This window comes from Phycodurus eques, unplaced genomic scaffold (assembly GCF_024500275.1).
Source record: "Phycodurus eques isolate BA_2022a unplaced genomic scaffold, UOR_Pequ_1.1 contig_24, whole genome shotgun sequence".
Lineage (NCBI taxonomy): Eukaryota > Metazoa > Chordata > Actinopteri > Syngnathiformes > Syngnathidae > Phycodurus > Phycodurus eques.
In genome coordinates, this window is record NW_026904021.1 from 483,634 (window position 1) to 509,164 (window position 25,531).

The 25,531-nt window shown below is 43.8% G+C and overlaps 1 non-coding gene across 1 annotated transcript; it reads right to left on the reverse strand.

The window, feature by feature from the left end:
* Positions 1-24,567: 24,567 nt before the first annotated feature.
* On the reverse strand, positions 24,568-24,649 carry trnal-aag (transfer RNA leucine (anticodon AAG)). The gene has a single exon. It is a non-coding gene; the product is annotated as a tRNA-Leu (tRNA).
* Between the last annotated feature and the right edge of the window lie 882 nt (positions 24,650-25,531).

Below are 25,531 nucleotides of genomic sequence, written 5' to 3' on the forward strand. Positions count from 1 at the left end.
CTCTACACCCTTGGCAGGGTCCTCGAGGGTGCATGGGAGTTCACCCAACCAGTCTACATGTGTTTTGTGGACATGGAGAAGGCGTTCGACCATGTCCCTCGGGTGGTCCTGTGGGGGGTGCTTCGGGAGTATGGGGTATCGAACCCCCTGATACGGGCTGTTCGGTCCCTGTCAGAGTCAGAGTTTGGTCCGCATATCCGGCAGTAATTCGGACTCCTTTCCGGTGAGGGTTGGACTCCGCCAAGGCTGTCCTTTGCCCGGTCCGGTTTGGTGGCCTCAGTATTGCATCTCTGCTTTTTGCAGATGATGTGGTTCTGTTGGCTTCATTAAGCCGTGACCTCCAACTCTCATTGGAGCAGTTCACAGCCAAGTGTGAAGCGGCTGGGATGAGAATCAGCACCTCCAAATCTGAGACCATGGTCCTCAGTCGGAAAAGGGATGAGATCCTGCCCCAAATGAAGGAGTTCAAGTATCTTGGGGTCTTGTTCACGAGTGAGGGAAGAATGGAACGGGAGATCGACAGGCGGATTGGTGCAGCGTCTGCAGTGATGCGGAATTTGTATCGATCCGTTGTGGGAAAGAAGGAGCTAAGCCGAAAGGCGAAGCTCTCGCTTTACCGGTCGATCTACGTTCCTACCCACACCTATAGTCATGAGCTGTGGATCGTGACCGAAAGAACGATATCCCGGATACAAGCGGTCGAAATGAGTTTCCTCCGCAGGGTGTCCAGGCTCTCCCTTAGAGATGGGGTGAGAAGCTCGGTTATCCGGGAGGATCTCAGAGTAGAGCCATTGCTCCTTCACATTGAGCGGAGCCAGATGAGGTGGGTGGGGCATCTGATTCGTATGCCTACTGGACGCCTCCCCGGTGAGGTGTTCCGGGCACGTCCCACCGGGAGGAGACCCCGGGGACGACGCAGGACACGCTGGAGATACTACGTCTCTTGGCTGGCCTGGGAACGCCTCGGGATCCCCCCAGAAGAGATGGATGAAGTGGCTGTGGAGAGGGAAGTCTGGGCGTCTCTGCTAAAGCTACTGCCCCCGCGACCCGACCTCGGATAAGCGGTAGAAGATGGATGGATGGATATATATATATGTGTGTGTGTGTTGTAGATAAATTGTACAAAGTTATCATTTCTTTGCTGGCTTGCTTTGGTATTGTGGACGATTTTGATGGTTGCTTGCTGACCGTGGGGGGGAGGAAGATGTCTCGCCCTCAAGAAAATTACTCAGCAGGAATCAACAGGAAAGGACACCTTGACCAAGAACACATAGCCAGGTGTTAATCTCATATCTTCACCTTGACTCCCTCCCCTTAGTATGACATGTTTTGTAACTTAGATACCTCCTTAAATTAAATAAATACAAGAGCAACGGAAGAGATTGTTCAGAGCGTGATAGGAGAATGTAACTGAACAATCTCCCACGCGTCCTCCTCATGAGCAAAAAGAAACAAGCGTCTTCATTCCTTTGTGTCTATTTTTATAGGTGTTGGGCGAGATAGATCCAACATAAAATTGGTCCTTCGAGCCGGAAGTCAACACACCTGAGGATTCCAGTTGTGGAGCCGACTTCCAGTTAAGAGACCGTGGCCACGGCAAGTAAGACCCTTTCCGGGACTGGTCTTCGTTTTCCTCAACTAGGATCTGAAGGTTGACGATAATGCACAGGATTGAAGACGACTTTGGTGAGTTAAATAAATTTAAAAAAAAGGATTAAAGCGTGAGTGAATTGCGCGACAAAGAAGTCTGCGGCAGAGTAAACCTTGTGTAATATTAGTCACTGGCAAGTGAAAGAGGGACGGCGGAGTCAGAGAAATTCCGCGAGGACGGCGGAGTCCTGTACATACTTAAATTCCGTGTTTCTAAAAACGTTACTAGTATCGTGTGAATGTGTAAAGTTATGAATGTATAAGACAGGATTGTAAGTGACAACTGGGTGGAAGCAAATGCAAGAATCCTCCGCCCCGTGTTGGGTAGAAGTTTGAGGATTACCAAAACCCAGATGTTCATTGTCACCCTGTCATTTTGAATGAAGCCAGTATTTAGGTCACTCTAGGTCCAAATAAACTGACTTCCAAATTCACAAAATATAAAAAATAACAGTAAAACGGATCCAAAAGAACGCTTAACGTGTAAAGACTGGAAATATGTTCAACTCTAAAACCCTTCCAAAATAAAACATTGAAACACGTGGATAACCAAATACGGTTTCGCTGGCCAGCTAAATTCGCAAAAATTGGTTCAACTTCGAGACGAAATAAAATGTCGACACAAAAATAATATATCAAAAATAGAAAAAGAGGGATATGACGACTTATTCTTCTGGCTAAACATGGCGTCTCAAAGAGAAAAAGGAAGAAAGAAAAAGAAGGACTTCGAACACCATGGTGTTGTCATGCCACATAATGACAGAGAATTACAACATCGAGTTAGGGGTTTAATAGAAAGAACCACAGCCAGGTTCCGCAAAAGGGCAAATTACACAGAAATCAGTAGAGTGAAACAAAAAGACGAAGAACCCTTTGAAGAGTATAGGGTTAGAATGACCGCTTGTTTTAAAGCAAACAGCGGCTTGAATGAGGATGCAAATCCTCAGGGCCCTTATCAAAAACAGTTAAAAAATGCTTTACATGCGAATTCGAAAGAACACATTAAAAGATGGGTAGATAAACATTGGATAAACCTAGCAACTGGCTCTCTGGAGGAATATGTTAATCATGCCCTCCACGCAGAGAGAGTTTTAGGACTCAAAAAGAAGAAGATAGATGTCTTCCTCAACAAAGAAACAGAAATTTACTACCAAGGCAGAGGGAGAGCAAATTTTAGAGGACGCGGCAGAGGCCGTGGAAGGGGAAGTTATGGCAGAGGCCGAGGCAGTTATGAAAACACAGGCTGTTGGTGCTGTGGAGACAAAGGCCACATTGCACGTGACTGCCCTAAAAGAAATAAAAGAGAATACGGACAAACTACCGCATGACTAGGCCAGCCTGCTTCCCAACTTAACAAATCCTCTTGTGTGATCATTAAAGAGAATGAAGAAGTGGATTTCAATTTGCAGGACATTCTGAATTTGGACACTGAAAAACCAGAAATAACCTTGTTAGTAAATGGGAAAGAAATTAAATTGATTTGCGATACAGGAGCATGTAGGACTGCATGTCGAGAAAAGATTCCAGGTTCCAAACTATCGGGACATAAGGCAATAGTTAGATCTGCAAATGGGCAATTTACTTTTGCCATGGAACTTGAGCCAGTGTGGATAAGAGACCCACAGGGGAAATCTTGTAGAATGCCCATCTTCGAAGTCCCGGAGTGCCCTGTAAATTTGTTGGGAAGAGATGGCTTATTCCAACGAGGACTTGTACTCATTCCATCAACAAATGGAAATATTGTAGTCAAACGAAAACATGAACAAAAAAGAGAAGACCTCTATGTGACACTGGAAAGCAGAGAAATAACATTCGATAACACTATCGATATCTCAGACAAACCTCAGTTAAACATGGGAAAAGCCCTGTTGTCTGCAGCTTTGCAGCTTATAACGGCAGTAGAAGACAGCAAAAAAGGTGATGAGCTGCATATAACTCTGTGGAACAAAAACAAACCAGGGCCAATCATTTTACCAGACAAATTAAAGGAACTGCATAAAAATACAAGTGTCCCACACATTTCATTGTGCAAAGATTATGAGTCACAGTGGAAACATATGGGAACATTAGTAAAACAAGGACAGAGACAGATGATTGGCAGCAAATGGAAAACAAATTGGAATACAGTGCATCAACTGGCCTAATTCGGAAGGCGATGTTTTGGACAATGCAGGGTGATGAAGGGAGACAAATGCTTCCTGTTTGATTAGACCAAATGATCCTCACTGAAAATGATGAGGAAATATGAAAACAAGTTCCAAAAAATTATGATCAACAGGACCATCTGATGTAGGCCTTATTAAAGGGGCTTTACCAGTACAAATTAGACCCAAAACAGAATATAGACCATGCATTTGTCAATATCCATTAAAATCAGATGCACGTGAAGGAATCAAACCGGTAATTGAAGCACTGATTAAGGCAGGAGTTATAGTGGAGTGTCCAGAATCACCATGTAACACACCCATTTTCCCCGTGAAAAAGGCCCCACCTTCAGTGGGATGGAGAATGGTACAAGACTTACAGGCAGTAAATTCTGCAGTAATACAGAGAGCAGCATGCGTGCCAGATCCACACACATTGTTAAATTCATTAAGACCAGACGCTACTGTGTTTACAGTGGTGGACATAAGTAATGCATTATTTTCTTTACCAGGAGAAAAGAACAGTCAATTTTGGTTTGTATTCACATTTGAGGGCAAAAATAATACATTTACTAGATTACCACAAGGTTACTGTGAAAGTCCAACCATTTATTCACAAGTAATGACAACAAGCAAGTCTAAATTCACTCCCCCAGGAGAGAGCCAATTTTTACTGTGTGTAGATGATGTTCTCCTGGCATCTCCAGATGGAGAGACATGCATGAAAGATTCATTGGCCTTACTGCATCATCGAGCAGAAGAGGGACATAAAGTTAGCAAAAATAAATTACAATTGTGTAAAAGGCAATTCAAATATCTTGGCCATAATTTAAGTGTAGGAGGAAGGACTATATTAGAAGACAGGAAAGCTATAGTCATAAAAGCCCCTAAACCACAGACGAAGAAACAGATGATGACATTTTTAGGTCTGACAAATTATTGTAGAGCATGGATTCCAAACTATGCAGAAATTGTTGCACCATTGTCAAAATTAATGTATGAAGACAACCTTAAAATGACATCACCTGTTCAATGGAATACAGAGGCAGAAAAGGCCTTCTGTGACATTAAACCACATTTGACTGTTGAGCGATGCACAACCTTAAATCCAGCCACACTAATACCCTTACCTGATGAAGCCACGCAGCATGATTGTCAGGGATTGGCTGAACAAACTGCTAAATGTAGAGATGAGTTGAAAGATCAACCGTTATGTGACGGACAGGTTCTATATGTAGATGTTTCTTCAAAAAAAGATGAACTAGGGAAGACAAGAACAGGATAAGCAGTGGTAACTGATACCACTGTGCTAAAAGCTGAGTCACTACCGTCACATTTCTCTGCCCAAGCTGCTGAATTAGTAGCATTAACCGAGGCATGCAAACTCATGAAAAAAAAATGTTTTACAATCTATACTGATAGCCAATATGCGTATTCCACAGTTCACATGTTTGCGCAATATTGGGATAACGGAGGAATGAATTTCGTCAACAGGAAAGCCAGTAACACATGCTGAATTACTTAAACAATTATTACACGCAGTGCAACATCCACGAAAAGTGGCAATTTGCAAATGTTTTGCACATACATCTGGCACTGACAAGGTTTCTAAAGGAAACGCATTTGCTGAAAAAAACGCGAAAGAAGCAGCCTCAAAACCATTTTTAGGTTTAAAAGAACAAATTGAAGAACAAACCTCAGATGACCAAACACTAAAAGACATGTAACAACAAAGTCCACAACAAGAACGCAATTATTGGGAAAAACAAGGTGCAAAACTACAAAATGAAATTTACATTAGCACAGAAGGGAAATAAATACCTTTTCAAATGGGCTGCTATATTGAGCCATGGTGTGTCACATGTCTCAACCGGAGGGATGGTGGCTCAGATACATCGACACTTTAGAGCCCTAAAAAATAGCAGAAACAAACACGTGGGTTCATTTAACACACTGTAAAAGAGTCATTTCAGCTGAGTACTCAAATAGGGAAGGTGAGCAAAAGTCTGATAACGGAGCGGGAGCAGTTGTGTAGATTCTGAAAACGCTTGCTGGTCAGTGAAGAAAAAAGACACCAACCCGTTTAGTGAGAACTCAGCAGAATGGCACACCCACGTTGGTTACGAGATTCGATAGGTTGTTACGTAGCAACTTTGGCTATTATGGTGTTGGTTTTGTTTATGTGGTATATCGGACGTCCCACCCTGAATGATACCAACTGAGAGGTGTAATTCATGGGATCCTATATATCTCGTAACAAAAGCAGACAAACACAAACCAATGTTTTCTACTTTAGTAGCACCGAGTAATTTTACTTGTATAAACATGATTAGTCAAGGCAAGAAATTAGGACCACTGAATAACATACAGTGTAAAGTAACCTTAAAAGTCGGACCAAAGTTTATGCCAGTATCACGGAGCGACATCTGGTGGTGCTGTGGAGATAGATGATAGACCGTTTGATAGATTACCTAAAGATGTATCTGGATTGTGCGCTATTGTCACTTTGATATTGCCTGTGTCAGTATACCCTATGCCCGTTCAAGATTTAATGGAAAAAGCATCAATGTTGTTGTCAAATCTAGAACATAGACAAAAAAGAGATTTATCCTGGCAGGGGCAAAATGATCCAAAATACATTGACGCCATAGGTGTTCCTCGTGGGGTTCCTAGTCAATACAAATTAGCTGACCAAGTTGCAGGAGGATTTGAGTCCCTCATATGCTGGTGGTGTACGATTAATAAAAATGTTGATAGGATAAACTATATCCACTTCAATGTACAGAGATTCGGAAATTGGACTCAGAGTGGGTTGGAAGCTGTGCATGAACAGCTCAAGGCTACCTCTTTAATGACGTTCCAAAACGTGCCTGGTGAGGTTCCGGACAACCCAGTACACGCTGGAGTGACTACGTCCTTCGGCTGGCCTGGGAACGCCTCGGGATCCCCCCGGAAGAGCTGGATGAAGTGGCTGCGGAGAGGGAAGTCTGGGCGTCCTTGCTAAAGCTACTGCCCCCCGTGAACCGACCTCGGCTAAGCGGTAGAAAATGGATGGATGGATGGATAAAAAAAACGTTGACTGCACGTTGGACGACTGGTTAGCACATCTGCCTCACAGTTCTGGGGACCGGGGTTCAAATCCTGGCCCCGCCTGTGTGGAGTTTGCCTGTTCCCCCCGTGCCTGCGTGGCTTTTCTCCGGGCACTCCGGTTTCCTCCCACATTCCAAAAACATGCCTGCTCGGTTCACCGAATACTCTAAATTGCCCGTAGGTGCGAATGATTGTTTCTCTATGTGCCCTGCGATTGGCTGGTGACCAGTTCAGGGTGTACCCCGCCTCCCGCCTGAAGATAGCTGGGATAGTCCAGCACGCCCGTGAACCTAGTGAGGAGAAGTGGTAAGAAGAAAATGGATGAATTTTCTTTCTTTATTCAATGTTAAATTTCCTTTTCTGCTATCATTGTGCAGGTACTACTGGTACTACTTTGCTGAGAGAGCCACTGCAGTGAGCTTGGTACATGGCGTTCCACCACCAAACTTCCTTTCCCCAGTACTATTTAGTCTTTTGGTCAATGGTTCAGCAAATTCAAATGTCGAAGATATAGCTGACACCGAACTCCTGGATAAAGTAAAAAAGGTAATTTGGTAGTTGGTACCTGGATAAAGTAAAAAAGGTAATTTGGTAGTTGGTTCAAGGCCCATTTCAGAGGTATGCAGGAGTTGTGCTTTGTGCAATTGTTTGCAGATTTTGTGAAGAACTGAAAACTCTTGGGGTTCTAAATCAAATTCAACAACACCCAGACAGCTTTCGTCCCCTGTTCTGCTTTGAGCCACACCAACTGACTGCTGACCAGATGGATGATCTTTTCAATATTGATCTCTCCCCAGAAAGGAGCAACAAGAGAGCTGCTGAGGAGATGGTGGTTACTATCTCCAAGATGCAGAAGGTTTGCTTTAGTGGTCAAATACACACATTCATTTATTTATTGTGTGTGTATTTTATTTATTTTACAGTACTTTAACTGACTGTTTAGTTCTAACAGAAGAAGAGGGGCCATCAAAACTTGAGAAAATCTTCACAACAGGAGCATCTGTGGTACCACCTATTGGCTTTACTCCAACTGTCCAGTTCCTTCATCAAGGAGATGATGACGCTTTTTCTCTGTTCCCTCTTGCCAACGCGTGCATTAATTGCATAAAGTTGCCATTATATGCCTCTTACGAACTGTTTAAGGAGAAGTTCGACTTTGCGTTAGGGAACACATATGGGTTTGGCCGAGCATGAACATGTTATTCTCAAATGTGAAAGCACATGGCTAAGAAATCTACAGAAGTAACAAAAATGTTTTAAGTATTTTTGTAACAAAAATAAGACAATTTTCATTAAGTTGACCTATAATCACAAACTCTTGAGAGCGGAAAAAAACAAAACCCTTGGTCTTCTTTAACAGATGTATAGTCAATGTTCACTCACTGAATAAAGTTCAGAAGTGAACAGAAAATATCTCGCGCACTCGCCTCGCATGTCGGACAGTGTTCTGGAAGGCGCAGCAGAGCCATAAAGGTAGAGCTAGTATTCGTTTCCCTGTACCTTTACCCAGAACCCAACGAGGCGAGAAGTAACTTTAACTGTCTTCTTTGTGCTAATTTTGTGGAAACAGCAACTATTGATGCTATTTGTTAGCCTGTCCATGGCGTTTTGCATTGTGTGCTGGCATTAAGCTAGCATAAACAATTGTTTTAAATACACAAAGTGTAATCCTCTTAGTTTAATGTTTAGTATGACAGTAAACATCAACTGAGAGTGGCATTCATAGCTTGAAGCCTCTTTTTTGGATGACTTGTTTGCTCTTTGCCAACCTGCTTCTTATTGTGGAGTGAATTGATTTAAGTTCACCGCCACCATACAGAGCTCATATCTCAAGTCTGCACTTGCAAGTCAAAGCCAAATAATTGGCCTAATCATGACTTGCATCTTGATAAGCTTACACACAGAGCACCAACAACTGGAAAAAACAATCCTCTTTCTCCCGCCCCACACCACTTGGAATGTTTTCACAGGAAAAAAGCAACGGGTGAGAAATAAAGCAAGAGTGAATGTTGGCTATGAATGGATTGCTAAGGTTAACGCTTTAGAAATCCTAGGACATGTTGTAGTTTGTCCAATACTAACTTTCAAGTTTAGGCTTTTCACATTTATTTACCAGATGGGTTACTTGTTTCCAATTCAAAGCGTGAAGCAAAATTAGCTTTTTAAAATTTTGTAACTTTTTATTTACCCCGCTACTGTCTGTTTTCTTTGAAGTACACACTCTGCCTTGTGCTGTAAACTAACTCAATAATAAATAGTTAAAATTTATCTTGAAATATCCATCCATCCATTTTCTGTGCCGCTTATCCTCACAAGGGTCACGGGAATCTTGAAATGTACATGTATTAACTCGATTAATTTCTTTTTATTATCATTTTTTTAAATCAAAATTGTACAAAATAAGATTATATTGTAAAAAAAAAGCCAATAATAAATATAGATTATTGAATATCTTTTTATCTCAAACGATTAAAATTCCTAAAATGCAATTGATCTTCTTTTTGAAAAATTTATATGAAATATGTATTACCATTTATTAAATTTTAATTATTTTTTGTTTTTGAAATATATTTATATATGTATTGAAAACTAATTACTTAATTTATGATATTTTTATTTTTCAATTTTTAAATCCTCGAAATGTAATTAGTTTAAAAATTGAAATATTACTCATATTTAACTACGTATATTTCTCAATTTGTATTGGTATATTTTGAGTATTTTTCGAAGATAAAAAGTACGTAAACATTTTGGCCTTTTAAGTGTTAAAATTCATCAAATACAATAAAACTTAAGCTTGAAAGATTTTATATTTTTATATTTTAGTTATTGATATATATATATATATATATATATATGTATGTAATTTATGAAATTTCTATTATTAATAAATATTTATTTAAAGTTTTTTTTATAAAATACTCTCCAAATAAACTCCCCTTACATTTAAAAATGTCAATTTTATATCATAATGCAGATTTTATTCCATTATTGTATATATATTTTTAAAATTCATTTTTGTGCTTTGTTTAATAAAAAACTATGGAGTTATGTAAACATAATGGCCATTAAAGGGTTAAACATCCTCAAATATATATATCTTGAAATATACATGTATTCCTTATATTTTATTATTAGATCCAAAGATGTTAATGATTATTTGCAAAAACAATAAACAAGAACAATAAAGTTTATCAGTTTGAACATTAAATATATTGTCTTTGTAGTGTATTCAATTATATGTAGATCGAACATGATTTGCAAATCATTCAGTTTTTATTTATGTTTAACACAACGTCCCAACTTAATTGGAATTGGGGTTGTATTTTTTTGGTCGTCACCCTTGGTTTTCACCCAGACAGCCCAAGTTTGACTCCTGGTATGGGAACATCCCCTGAATGGTTTAATTTTGGCCTGATTTGATGAAAAATTCAAAATTTGAAAATACAGAATTTCAAAGACTAAGTTGAAGCAAGACCAGCTAGTCCATGTGTTCCCTAAGGTCTCGCGGCAAAGTTAGTGGTATTCACTGGTCTACTACTCCTGGTATGTATCCTGAATTACTTTGTTTTGGACTCATCGTCTTGTGAAAAAAAATCCTGTACAGAATTTTTTTTTAAAAGTTGAGGAAACAGTAACATGAATCCCATATAGTCTAACTGTTAGATATATCATTTATTTGCTTAGCTTGCATTAGTATTGTGGACAATATTTAGAAAGAAAGATGTCTCGCCTTCAAGATGACTCAGCAGGAATCATCAGAGAGAAGGACGCGGCCGGGACGTGGCAGGTGTTGGTCCCATGTTTTCACCTTGAAACCCTACCCTTAGTGTGTTGTGTCTTGTAGCTTAGTACGTTATGTCTTGTAAACTTAGAAACCTCCCTATTTTCAAATAAATGCAGGAGCGACGGGAGAGATTGTTTAGAGCGTGTTGAGAGGCTGTAATCTGAACAATCTCCCATGCGCCCTCCTCATGAGAAAAAGAGACCAGCGTCTTCATTCCTTTTGTGTCTATTTATTATAATGTTAGTTCAACTTCGAAACGAAATAAAGGGTCGACACAAAAATAATATATCACAAATGGAAAAAGATGGATTTGACGACTTACTTTTTTGGCAAAACATGGCGTCTAAAAGAGAAAAAGGAGAGGAGAAAAAGAAATACTTAACAAATAAACAAAAAGATGATGAACTTTTTGAAGAATACAGGGTTAGAATGACCGCTTGTTTTAAAGCAAACAGCGGATTGATTGAGGATGCCAATCCTTAGGGCCCTTATCAACAACAGTTGAAAAATGCTTTAAATGCGAATTCGAGAGAACACATTAACAAATGGGTCGATAAACATTGGATAAACCTAGCAAATGGCGCTCTGGAGGAATATGTTAATCATGCCCTCCACGCAGAAAGAATGTTAAAACAAAAAAAAAGAAGATAGATGTCTTCCTCAACGAAGGAGCAGAAATTTACTATCAAGGCAGAGAGAGAGATAATTTTAGAGGACGCAGCAGAGGCCGTGGGAGAGTAAGATATGGTCGAAATTATTATGATAATACCATCTGTTGGTGCTGTGGAGATAAAGGCCACATCGCACGTAACTGCCCTAAGAAAAATAACAGAGAATACGGACAAACAACCGCATGACTAAGCCAGCCTGCTTCCCAACTCAACAAATCCTCTTGTTTAAACATTACAGAGAATGAGGAAGTGGATTTCAATTTACAGGACATTTTGAGTTTGGACACAGAAAAAAAACTGAAATAACCTTGTCAGTAAATGGGAAAGAAATGAAATTTCTTTGCGATACAAAAGCATGTCGGGAAAAGATTCCAGGTTCCAAACTATCGGGGCATAAGGCAAAAAAAATAAATAATTTGAGCCTATGTGGATTAGAGACCCACAGGGGAGAACTTGTAGAATGTCAATTTTCGAAGTCCTGGAGTGCCCTGTGAATTTGTTGGGAAGAGATGGCTTATTCCAACTAGGACTTGTACTCATTCCATCACCAAATGGAAATATTGCAGTGAAACGAAAACATGAATTAAAAAGAGAGGACCTTTATGTGACACTGGAGAGCAGAGAGCGTGTTGAGAAGCTGTAATCGCCGTCCTCATGAGAATAAGAAACCAGCGTCTTCATTCCTTTTGTGTCATTCCTTGTACTCATTCCATCATCAAATGGAAATATTGTAGTCAAACGAAAACATGAATTAAAGAGAGACGACCTCTATATGACACTGGAAAGCAGAGAGAATACATTCTACTACACAATCGATATCCCAGACAAACCACCGTTAAACATGGGAGAGGCCCTGTTGTCTGCAGCCTTGCAGCTTATCACACAAATAGAAGATAAAAAAAAAAGTGATGAGCTGCATATAACACTGTGGTACAAAAACACGCCGGGACCAGACACAGTATATGAAAACAAGTTACGACATGCGACACCTGATAACATTACTGTGGATTATCTGTACTCTGACAATGAAGCAAAAGTCGCGGCAGGAATTATTTTACTGGACAAATTAAAGGAACTGTATAAAAATACAAGTGTCCCACATATTTCATTGTGCAAAGATTATGGGTCACAATGGAAACATGTGGGAACATTCGTGAAACAAGGACAGGAGACAAATGATTGGTGACAAATAGGAAACAAACTGGAATACAGTGCGTCAACTGGTCTAATCGGGAATGCGATGTTTTGGACAACGCAGGATGCTGAAGGGAGACACATGCATCCTGTATGATTGGACCAAATGATCCTCACTGAAATTGATGAAGAAATATTGACATAAGCAATGCTTTCTTTTCTATACCAATAGAAAAGAACAGTCAATTTTGGTTTGCATTTAAATTTGAGGGAAAAAATACATATTTACTAGTTTACCACAAGGTTACTGTGAAAGTCCAACCATTTATTCACAAGTAATAATAACAAGCATGTCTAAATTCACTCCCCCAGGAGGGAGCCAAATTTTACTATATGTCGATGATGTGCTTTTGGATCTCCAGATGGAGAGACATGCATCAAAGATTCATTGGGCTTACTGTGTCATCTAGCAGAGGAGGGACATAAAGTTAACAAATATAAATTGCAATGCTGTAAAAAAAAAAAAAAAAAAAAAAAAAGTCAAATATCTAGGGCATAATCTAAGTGTGGGAGGAAGGACTATATTAGAAGACAGAAAAGCTATAGTTTTAAAAGCCCCTAAACCACAAACAAAGAAACATATGATGTAATTTTTAGGTCTGACAAATTATTGTAGAGCATGGATCCCAAACTATGCAGAAACTATGAAACTAATTTTGACAACTATGCGTTGTCAAAATTGATGGATGAAGCAAACCTTAAAATGACATCACCTGTTCAATGGAATACAAAGGCAGAAAAGGCCTTCTGTGACATTAAACAACATTTGGTGTCCAGTACTGCGCTGGCCCTTCCAAATTATGATAAACCATTCATTCAAATGGTAGATTGTAAGCACTATTACATGACCTTACACAACAATATGGTGATAAGATGAGACCAATAGTGGCAGGTGTTGGTGCCATGTTTTCACCTTGAAACCCTCCCCTTAGTGTGTTGTGTCTTGTAAACTTAGAAACCTCCCTATTTTCAAACAAATGCAGGAGCGACGGGAGAGATTGTTGAGAGCGTGTTGAGAGGCTGTAATCTGAACAATCTCCCATGCGCCCTCCTCATGAGAAAAAGAGACCAGCCTCTTCATTCCTTTTGTGTCTATTTATTATAATGTTGGGTAAAATAAATCCAACACATGGCGAGTCATCACATTTTACGATTACTCCAGCAGCAATCAAATCTTCAATTACTGGTTTGATGCCTTCGTATGCATCCTGTTTCAACGGATATTGTCTCACACATGGTCTGTATTCAGTTTTCGGCCTGATATGTACTGGTAAGGTTCCTTTTATTAACCCAACATCTGTCGGTCCTTTTGACCATAACTTCTCTGACACTTCCTTCAACAAATCTTCCTCATCCTCAGTGAGCATTAAGTCTCATTTTTGGAAGCTAATATTTTACGGCGAAAAGCAAACAGTCCAAACAGAACGGCAAAGAGCTCGACTATTATGTGGCCAAAAATATCTATTGTCCCAAACGCCTTGTCGGAGCCAATGACAAAATGGAAGGACATTAACGATATTGACAAGGAACTGGCAGTGGTGGGATTTGAACCCACTCCTCCTGAACAACTGGAGCCTTAATCCAGCACCTTGGACTGCTCATGCACAATAACTGAAAAGCCCATTTTTGGAAAGGGAATTTTATTGGCAAATGTAAGCCCGACTGAATGAGATCCCCGGCATTCCCTATCATAGCCAACCTTGACATGAAAAATGTGGAAAGGAGAGCTCTGAAATCATTTAAGCCATCTATACATTTTATACCGCTTATCTGAGGTCGGATCGCGGGTGCAGTTTAGCAGGGACGCCCAGACTTCCCTCTCCCCAACCACTTCATCCATCTCTTCCGGGGGGATCCTGAGGCGTTCCCAGGCCAGCCGAAGGATGCAGTCTCTCCAGCGTGTCCTGGGTCGTCCCCAGGGTCTCCTCCCGGTGGGACGTGCCCGGAACACCTCACCAGGGAGGCGTCCGGGAGCCATCCGAATCAGATGCCCCAGCCATCTCATCTGGCTCCTCTCGATGTGAAGGAGCAGCGGCTCTACTCTGAGATCCTCCCGGATGACCGAGCTTCTCACCCTATCTCTAAGGGAAAGCCCAGACACCCTGCGGAGGAAAACTCATTTCGGCCGCTTGTATCCGGGATCTTGTTATTTTGGTCACGACCCACATCTCGTGAACATAGGTGAGGGTAGGGACATAGATTGACTGGTAAATCGAGAGTTTCGCCTTTCGGCTTAGCTCCTTCTTTCCCACAACTGTCATGTGTGTGTGTGTGTGTGTGTGCCAGGTTTTGTCTTCCTCTCTCGTTTCTCACACACCTGCTCCTGTGAGCATCTTCACCACCTGTGCCTCGTTCATACCTAATTACCGATTGTATTTAACCTCGTGTCTCATTCCCACTCGTTGCCAGTTCGTTGTACCTTGTCGTCACGTTCCAGCATTCCTTGTCACAGACTCACAGTAAGACTTTGACCCTGTTCCGATTATCGACCTTGCCTCTTTGCCTCATGTTCTTGGATACTGTTGCCCTTCTTGGATTGTACCGACCTATGCCCGTCTATTAAACCTCTCTTTTTGGAAACTGTCCATTTGTTTTGGAGCCTTGCATTTTTGGGTCCTAGCCTCTGTTCCGTTCATGACAGAACGAACTGGCCATAACATGGACCCAGCAGACTCAGACCCGGTGCGCAAAGCCCTTCAAGCGCAGGGTCAACGCCTCTCGAAGCAGGATGAGCAGCTTGCTGCCCTCCACCTTCATCTAGAGGGACTGTCAAGGCATCAGGACAATATGATGAGACAGGTGGCCTCACAGTTTGAACTTCTTCTGAAAATTATCCAAGAAAAGGAACCAGTTGGCACCACACCCAATACCGCCACGGTATTTCCATGTGAAACAGTCAACATGCAGCCACCTGCCACCTCCGCTGCTGTCTGCCCACAGCTCTCTCGACCGGAGAGGTTCTCTGGAAATTCTGGGAACATTAAGCCGTTCATCACGCAGTGCGAACTCCACTTTGAGCTCCAGGCAGCTGCCTTCCCCACCGAGCGGGCAAAGATCGCTTTCGTCATTTCCCACCTGACTGGTCGTGCGGAGGCGTGGGCTACTGCTGAATGGAGCCGCAATTCCGCCACGTGTCATTCATGGGCTTTTTTCGTAAAGACTATGGAGCAAATTTTTCAATTTTCCACTCCTGATCGTGAGGCAGCTCGCTCCCTTGTCACCTTACGACAAGGCATGCGCAGGGTATCAGATTACGCGATTGAGTTTCGCATTCTAGCAGCTGAGAGTCATTGGAATAATCGGGCGCTACTCGATGCCTTTTTTCAAGGACTATCCCCCGCCGTCAAGGATCATTTAGTGCCGCTAGACCTGCCGACCGACTTGGACACTCTCATCGCTCTCGCCGTAAAAATCGACAAGAGGCTTTTGGATCGCGAGCTGGATGGAGATCGGCGGAAGGCTGCGTCACCGCGCACTTTGAGAACAAGCCTCGGTGACCAGCCAAACCAAGGCAGATCCCCTGGTTCCGGTCTCAGCCCACTGGCTAACGTCCCCACGGAGGAACCCATGCAACTGGGCAGGTTCCGTCTCTCCCCTGAGGAACGTCAACGCCGGCTGAAGGAAGGGCGATGCTTCTACTGCGGTCAGTTGGGTCATTCCGTGAGCAACTGTCACGTCAAAGTTGCCGGTGCCGGTAGCAAGGGCACGGGAGAGGTGAGTCTGAATTTGATGAAGGAAGACCCTACACGGGTTCTTCCTAAAGTGACACTATGCTCTCCTGATCAAGAAATTCATACACCTGTATTAATTGACTCTGGTTCTGACGCAAACTTACTCAACTCCATCCTCGTTAAACGTATGCACCTTAGAACCTTTGAAATAAAACGCCACCGCAACACCTATGCTGCAAACGGCAGTTTTATGGGCAAAATCACTCACCGCACTCAAACACTCACATTGACATTTCCCGATTCTCACTCGGAACGCATTAGTTTTCATGTTTTTGACGCCATGAATCAGGACCTTATCTTAGGGAACCCATGGTTGAGATTACATAACCCCCACATTGACTGGTCCTCTGGGCAGGTTATGTCATGGGGCAGCAATTGCACCCGGAACTGTTTCAAGCCGCCATGTGATGTTCAGGGTCATGTTTCTAAGGACAATCCACAGACCCCATCTGGGGATCCTGATTTATCTCAAGTGCCCACCTGTTACCAGGATATTAAAGACGTTTTTTCCAAGTCCAAGGCCAAATCCCTTCCACCCCACAGACCTTATGACTGTGCTATTGACTTGCTGCCTGGAACCACACCCCCACGAGGCAGGTTGTTCTCTCTTTCAGGGCCGGAACACAAGGCCATGAAGGAGTACGTGGAGGAATCACTGGCAGCCGGGCTCATTCGCCCATCTTCATCCCCTGCGGGAGCAGGATTTTTCTTTGTGGACAAGAAAGACAAGACCCTGCGACCCTGTATCGATTACCGGGGTCTCAACGATATCACTGTAAAAAACAGGTACCCTCTTCCTCTCATCTCCACCGCCTTTGAGTTCCTGGAGGGAGCCAAGGTTTTCACCAAACTGGACTTAAGAAATGCATATCATCTAGTCAGAATAAGGGAGGGGGATGAATGGAAAACAGCATTTAACACACCAACAGGACATTATGATTATTTGGTAATGCCTTTTGGGCTTACTAACGCTCCAGCTGTTTTCCAGAACCTCGTCAATGATGTCCTGCGTGACATGCTGAATGTTTATGTTTTTGTTTATTTGGATGACATTTTGATTTTCTCCCCGGATGAGGAGACTCACATTATTCATGTCCGCTCTGTTTTGCAGCAGTTACTGCAGAACCAACTATATGTTAAGGCTGAGAAATGTGAGTTCCACAGGGCGTCAGTTTCTTTTCTGGGTTTTGTCCTGGCTCAAGGTGAAGTCAAAATGGACCCTTGCAAAGTCGATGCAGTAATTAATTGGCCTACTCCCACGTCACGCAAAGATGTACAAAGGTTCTTAGGGTTTGCAAACTTCTACAGAAAATTCATTAGGAATTTCAGTTCTATAGCCTCTCCTTTGCATGATCTTACCTCGCCACACAAACCTTTTGCATGGAACCCGCTTTGTCAGGCAGCGTTTCAAAAACTTAAGTCGAGCTTTACCTCCGCTCCCATCCTTACTTTGCCAGATCTCCAACAGCAGTTTGTGGTAGAAGTCGATGCGTCTGATGCCGGAATAGGAGCAGTGCTCTCCCAGAAATCTCTCAAGGATGATAAATTACATCCTTGTGCTTTTCTCTCCAAAAAACTGACCCCAGCTGAGAAAAATTATGACATTGGTGACCGTGAACTGCTGGCAGTCAAGGTGGCCTTGATGGAGTGGAGGCACTGGCTAGAGGGGGCACAGACTCCGTTTTTAGTATGGACAGATCACAAGAACCTTGAGTATATTAAGACTGCTAAAAGATTAAATGCGAGGCAGGCTAGATGGGCTCTGTTCTTTACTAGATTTAATTTCACGCTATCCTACCGACCCGGTTCTAAAAATGGTAAGCCAGATGCTTTGTCACGCATTTTCTCCGAAGAGAATTCTTTGTCCGACCCAAAGACTATTTTGCCCAAATCATGTTTTATTTCCGCTTTTGTTTGGGACATTGAAACGGCGGTTAAAGGGGCTCTGAAATACACTCCTAGCCCTGACGATTGCCCTGAAAACAGGCTTTATGTGGTTCCGACATTAAGGGGAAGAGTCATCCACTGGGCTCACACGAACCGCACTGTATGTCACCCAGGCATTGCCAAGACTCAATCAGTGGTCGAACAGCGCTTTTGGTGGCCTAATATTAGGAGGGATGTTATTGATTATGTCAATGCTTGCCAGGTATGTGCTGCCAACAAGCCCTCTCATCAACGTCCTTCTGGGGAGTTGCGACCCCTGCCAATACCACAACGTCCTTGGTCAGACATTTCCGTAGACTTTGTGACAGGATTACCGGCCTCTAAAGGCAATACCACCATTCTTACAGTTGTTGACAGGTTCTCTAAGATGGCACACTTCATTGCACTTCCAAAACTCCCCTCAGCTAAAGACACTGCCGAGCTGATGATTAATCAGGTTTTTAAGTTCCATGGTTTCCCAAAGAATGTGGTGTCTGATAGGGGTCCCCAATTCATTTCGCAATTTTGGAAGGAGTTTTGCAATCTCATAGGTGCTACCGTCAGTCTGTCATCTGGGTTTCATCCTGAAACCAACGGCCAAACCGAGAGGCTGAACCAGGACCTGGAGACGGGGCTCCGATGTCTCTCTTCACAGGATCCGCGATCCTGGTCTCAGAAATTGGTTTGGGTCGAATTCTCCCACAATTCCCTCCCCTCTGCATCCACTGGTCTATCGCCTTTTCACGTTGTGCATGGTTACCAACCATCTCTGTTTCCTGCCATAGCCCCTGAGTCCACAGTTCCAGCGGCATTAACCTTGGTGAGACGCTGCAGGAGGACCTGGGAGCGAGCCCGACAGATGCTGCTGCGCCAGGGACGGTCCTACAAAGCCGCTGCTGACCGTCGGAGGACACCGGCCCCGAACTACAAAGTGGGTCAGCGAGTTTGGCTCTCGACCAAACATATTCCACTCCGGGTGGAGTCCAAGAAGCTCGCTCCCAGGTTCGTTGGGCCCTTCCCCATCACAAAGATCATCAACCCTGTCACCGTGAAGCTGAGGCTCCCAAGGTCGATGCGGGTCCACCCTGCTTTTCATGTCAGCCTACTCAAACCAGCCCGGGAGTCCCCTCTGGTCCCGCCTTCCGGGCCCCCTCCTCCCCCCCGGTTTGTGGATGGGGGCCCTGTCTTCGCTGTGAAGCGGCTGTTGTCGTCTCGTCGGAGGGGGAGGGGGTTTCAATATCTGGTGGACTGGGAGGGCTATGGGCCTGAGGAACGTTCATGGGTACCGTCTGCGTTTATCATGGATGATTCGCTCATTCGGGACTTCCACGTTGCGCATCCAGGGGCCCCAGGGCCGTCTGGGGCCGGCCGTTAAGGGAGGGGGGGTACTGTCAAGTGTGTGTGTGTGTGTGTGTGTGTGCGTGTGTGCCAGGTTTTGTCTTCCTCTCTCGTTTCTCACACACCTGCTCCTGTGAGCATCTTCATCACCTGTGCCTCGTTCATACCTAATTACCGATTGTATTTAACCTCGTGTCTCATTCCCACCCGTTGCCAGTTCGTTGTACCTTGTCGTCACGTTCCAGCATTCCTTGTCACAGACTCACAGTAAGACTTTGACCCTGTTCCGATTATCGACCTTGCCTCTTTGCCTCATGTTCTTGGATACTGTTGCCCTTCTTGGATTGCCTGCCCGTGTACCGACCTATGCCCGTCTATTAAACCTCTCTTTTTGGAAACTGTCCATTTGTTTTGGAGTCTTGCATTTTTGGGTCCTAGCCTCTGTTCCGTTCATGACAACAACAATGGAAGTTGTTGGTTTAAATGATTCAACTATCTTGTATCATTGAAGCCAACAACTTCAATTCATTGGCTGAGAGAATAATCGTCTTATGCCTAGATCAAACAAAATGATTTTAGCCCCAATATTGGCCTGATTAGCTATCGCAGCCGATTTACCAGCTCGGTCCAGACATATGTCGGAAATGACAAAACTTCTTGTAGTGTGACATAAGCCACGACAAACGATTTGGCCCGACGACACCAAAAGGATGTCTGGCGAATTATTATTTTTTTTATATATCTTCCGTGGAGTGTGACATGTCAACGACAACTCTCCGACAGCGCAACTTGACGGAGACCAGTAGGATTGCGTATTGTGACCGGCGCATCGCCTCCCGTGCTTGCCGTTGTCAATATACTTGTGCGCCGTTGTTAACATTTATTCTCACGCACAAACCAATGTTTACCGAAGCTTTAGAATTTGATTCGACGGAACGCCGGCATGTTTACGTGCACCCGTATGCGCTTGCGCTTGCTAGGGTGCATAACGCTTTGTTGTCAGCTTGCGAGCCGTATCGTATGAAAAGTACGTGAACATACCTCAAGCAATCCGTCAATGAACATTCCCTCCCAAGCACCAGTGACGAACACGTTTTTCCTCATTTTGTCCCCCCACAGTCACTCACACGCACACGCACACACAGAAACAAGACATTGGTGTGGCGCATTGTTGTTGTCGCCACCATCGTAACGAGTGTGTCCCGTCGCGTTGACCGGTGACAGGTTTTCTGCTTCCACCTCTCGGACAGTGCTTGACTTGACAAGATAAATCCCAGTGATGGTAAAGGAGGGGATAGGGTGCTATCGGAATAAATGTCTAGTAGTGTTGCCACTGTCTGCCCCAGAAACGGCAAGGTTTGATGGCAGTAGTCTGACATCGTGTCATCGGGAAAGACCAAATGTGTCTTGTTGCCTGATCCAGCCATGAGACAACCCGAACAGCCCTGTTGCACATACCAACGACAATGACTAGAGAGCAGAGTGGCGCAGCGGAAGCGTGCTGGGGCCATAACCCAGAGGTAGATGGATCGAAACCCTCCTCTGCTATCTGGAGCTTGTTCTCTGTTATTGTATGTCCACTCATAGCATGTTGCGGAACTGCAATCATTTAACGTCTTACTCTTCGTGAGAAATATTGTGCAATTAAGACTTGTGACCTCATTGGCTGAGGCCCACGGGTACGGACCCTTTCCTCAATTCACTTCGTACTGACAAATAAATTCGTCCTTAATTCACTGTTCTGTCAATTTAAAATCACTGTGTCATTACCCATAAAGGTGGCACGACAGTTCAGCGTGAAAGACAAAGGTAATGAGATTCAGGCAAACACTTTCAGGGGAGCTAATATTTTACGGCGAGAAGCAAAGTCCAAACAGAACGGCAAAGAGCTCGACTTTTTTGTGGCCAAAAATACGTATTGTCCCAAACGCCTTGTCGGAGCCAATGACAAAATGGTAGGAAATTCACAATATTGAAAAGGAAGTGGCAGTGGTGTGATTTTACTGGTCTTTATCAGGAGATGAAGCTCGTCCATTTTGTTGGGTAGGGAGTGTATATTCGCGAGGTGGATCGACGGGAACGCCAATCTGTATCCTCTCATGCGGAGTTTCATCTGGATGCCAGCTCGCTTCCGTCTGTGGCGTCGCCTCCGCCTCCATGCGCCGATGACCGCGGATGCCGCTCCGGTGAGTAACTCGCGGAAAAAACTGAGCGGATTTGCAAAAGTTGATGAAAGAAAGTCCGGAGTAGCCTCGTTGATGGTTAGCAAGTCTCCCCTTGTGTAAGTGAGTCGTGTAATGTCTCCAAATACGAACGGAGAACACAAAAACAAAAACAATACTACGGAGCGCGTAACCGAGGTGACCACACTGGTCGGCGCCATCATGAATCGGGAAAGAACAAATGTGTCTTGTAACCTGATTCAGCCATGAGACAACCGGAACAGCCCTGTTGCTGGCGGCTGCCTGATATTTGTCAGACGGTAAAAGAGTACATACCAACTCCAATGACTAGAGAGCAGAGTGGCGCAGCGGAAGCGTGCTGGGCCCATAACCCAGAGGTCGATGAATAGAAACCATTTTCTGCTATCTGGAGGTCGTTTTCTGTTATCGTATGTCTGCTCATAGGATCTTGTGTTTACCATGCCTGGACTGAGTATGCACACACAGAAACAAGACATTTAAAATCTTACTCTTAGTTAGAAATATTGTGCAATTAAGACTTGTCAACTCTTTGGCTGAGGCCCACGGTTAGTGACTCTTTCCTCAATTCACTTCTTACTGGAAAAAAAAATCTTAATTCTTTCACTGTTCTGTCAATTTAAAATCACTGTGTAAGTACCCATAAAGCTGGCACGACAGTTCAGCGTGAAAAATAAAGGTAATGACATTAAGGCAAACACTTTCAGGGGAAATAATATTTTACGGCGACAAGCAAACAGCCCAAACAGAACGGCAAAGAGCTCACCTTTTTTGTGGCCAAAAATATCTGTTGTCCCAAACGCCTTGTCGGAAACAATGACAAAATAGTAAGACAATAACTATATTGACAAGGAACTGGCAGTGGTGGGATTTAAACCCATGCCTCATGAGAGACTGGAGCCTTAATCCAGCACCGTGGACCGCTTGGCCACACTACCTGAAAAGCCCGTCTTTGTAAGTGGAATTTTATTGGGAAATGTAAGCCCGACCAAAGGGAAGTAAAATTATGGGATACCCGGCATTCCCTATCATAGCCAACCTTGACATGAAAAATGTGGAAAGCAGAGCTCTGAAATCATTAAAGCTAACAACTGCAATTCATTGGCTGAGAGAATAATCTTCTTATGCCGAGATCAAACAAAAGGATTTTAGCCCTGATATTGGCCCGATTAGCTATCGCAGCCGATTTTCCAGATCGTGTCCCGACATATGTCAGGAACGACAAAACTTCTTGGAGTGTGACATAAGCCACAACAAAGGATTTGGCCCTACGACGCCAAAATGATGTCTGGCAAACTGGATTTTTTTTTGGGGATATCTTCCGGGAGTTCGTGGTTGAGTTTAGCTTTGTTAAAGTTTCTGAGAATAATGAGGGGTGAGTCCGGGTGTTTTTTTTTTTTCAATTTCGTGAGCAGTGCGGCGTTCGTGTTAGCATGAGGCGGAATATAGGCGCCAGCCAGATTGATGTGAACTCACGCAGTGAGTAGAATGGCTTACAGTTAAAAAATAGCGACTCCAAATGCGGGCTGCAGTGTGTGTTGAGCTCTGTGACGTCCCTACACCATTTTTCGTTGATATAGAAGCATATCCCGCCGCCTTTTGTTTTCCCCGATGATTCCATGTCGCGGTCTGCTCGGTGAATATGAAAGCCGGGAAGCATGACGGCGCCATCGGGTACAGCGTCGCAAAGCTGGGTTTCCGAAAAGCACATGGCGGCAGAACATCCCAAGTCTTTACTGGTCTTTATCAGGAGATGAAGCTCGTCCATTTTGTTGGGTAGGGAGCGTACATTCGCGAGGTGGATCGACGGGAACCCCAATCTGTATCCTCTCATGTGGAGTTTCACCCGGATGCCGGCTCGCTTCCCTCTGTGGCGTCGCCTCCACCTCCATGCGCCGAAGACCGCGGACGCCGCTCCAGTGAGTAACTCGGGGGAAATTGAGCGGATTTGCAAAAGTTGATGAAAGAAGGTCCGGAGTAGCCTCCTTGATGGTTAGCAAGTCTCCCCTTGTGTAAGTGAGTCGTTTAATGTCTCCAAAGACGAACGAAAAACACAAAAACAATACTAGAGAGCGCGTAACCGAGGCGACCACACTGGTCAGCGCCATCATGAATCGGGAAAGACCAAATGACCAAGATTTCATGGTAGTCGTCTGACATAGTGTCATCGGTAAAGACCAAATGTGTCTTGTAACCTGATCCAGCCATGAGACAACCGGAACAGCCCTGTTGCTGGCGGCTGCCTGATATTTGTCAAACGGTAAAAGAGTACATACCAACGCCAGTGACTAAAGAGCAGAGTGGTACAGCGGAAGCGTGCTGGGCCCATAACCCAGAGGTGGTTGGGTTGAAACCATCCTCTGCTATCTGGAGATTGTTTTCTGTTATCATATGTCTGCTCATAGGATGTTGTGTTTGCTATCACTGGGCTTAGTTCGCACACACAAAAACAAGACATTTAACGTCTTACTCTTAGTGAGAATATTGTGCAATTAAAACATGTCAACTCTTTGGCTGAGGCCCACGGGTAGTGACCCTTTCCTCAATTCACTTCTTACTGGAAAAAAAAAATCGTCATTTTTTCACTGTTCTGTCAATTTAAAATCACTGTGTAAGTACCCATAAAGGTGGCACGACAGTTCAGCGTGAAAGATAAAGGTAATGACATTAAGGCAAACACTTTCAGGGGAAATAATATTTTACGGCAACAAGCAAACAGTCCAAACAGAACGGCAAAGAGCTCGACTTTTTTGTGGCCAAAAATATCTATAGTCCCAAACGCCTTGTCGGAGCCAATGACAAAATAGTAAGACATTAACTATATTGACAAGGAACTGGCAGTGGTGGGATTTAAACCCACACCTCCTGAGAGACTGGAGCCTTAATCCAGCGCCATGGACCACTCGGCCACACTACCTGAAAAGCCCATCTTTGTAAGTGGAATTTTATTGGGAAATGTAAGCCCGATCAAGGAAGTAAAATGATGGGATCCCCGGCATTCCCTATCATACCCAACCTTGACATGAAAAATGTGGAAAGCAGAGCTCTGAAATCATTTAAGCCAACAACTGCAATTAATTGGCTGAAAGAATAATCTTCTTATGCCTTGATCAAACAATAGGATTCAAGCCCCAATATTGGCCCGATTAGCTATCGCAGCCGATTTTCGAGATCGGGTCGCAACATATGTCAGGAACGACATAACTTCTTGTCGTATGACATAAACCACGACAAACGATATGGCCCTACGACACCAAAATGAACTGGCAAATTAGATTTTTTTGGGGGGATATCTTCCGTGTAGTGTGACATGTCAACAACTCTACGGCAGTGCAACTTGACGGAGACCAGAAGGATTGCGTATTGTGACTGGCGCATCACCTCCCTGGCTTGCCGTTGACAAAATACTTGTGCGCCGTTGTTAACATTTATTCTCACGCACAAACCAATGTTTACTGAAGCTTTAGGGCATGGGTTTCGACGGAACGCCGGCATGTTTACGTACAATCGTATGTGCTTGCGCTTGCTAGGGTACATAACATTTTGTTGCCTGCTTGCGAGCCGTATCGTATGAAAAGTACGTGAACATACCTCAAGCAGTCCTTCAATGAACATTCTCTCCCGATCACCAGTGACGAACACGTTTGTCCTCATTTTGTCCCCCCACAATCACTCACACGCACTCGCACGCAGAGAAACAAGACATTGGCGCGGCGCATTGTTGGTGTTGAGTGTGTCCCGTCACGTTGACAGGTGACACGTTTTCTGCTTCCACCTCTCGGACAGTGTTTGATTTGAC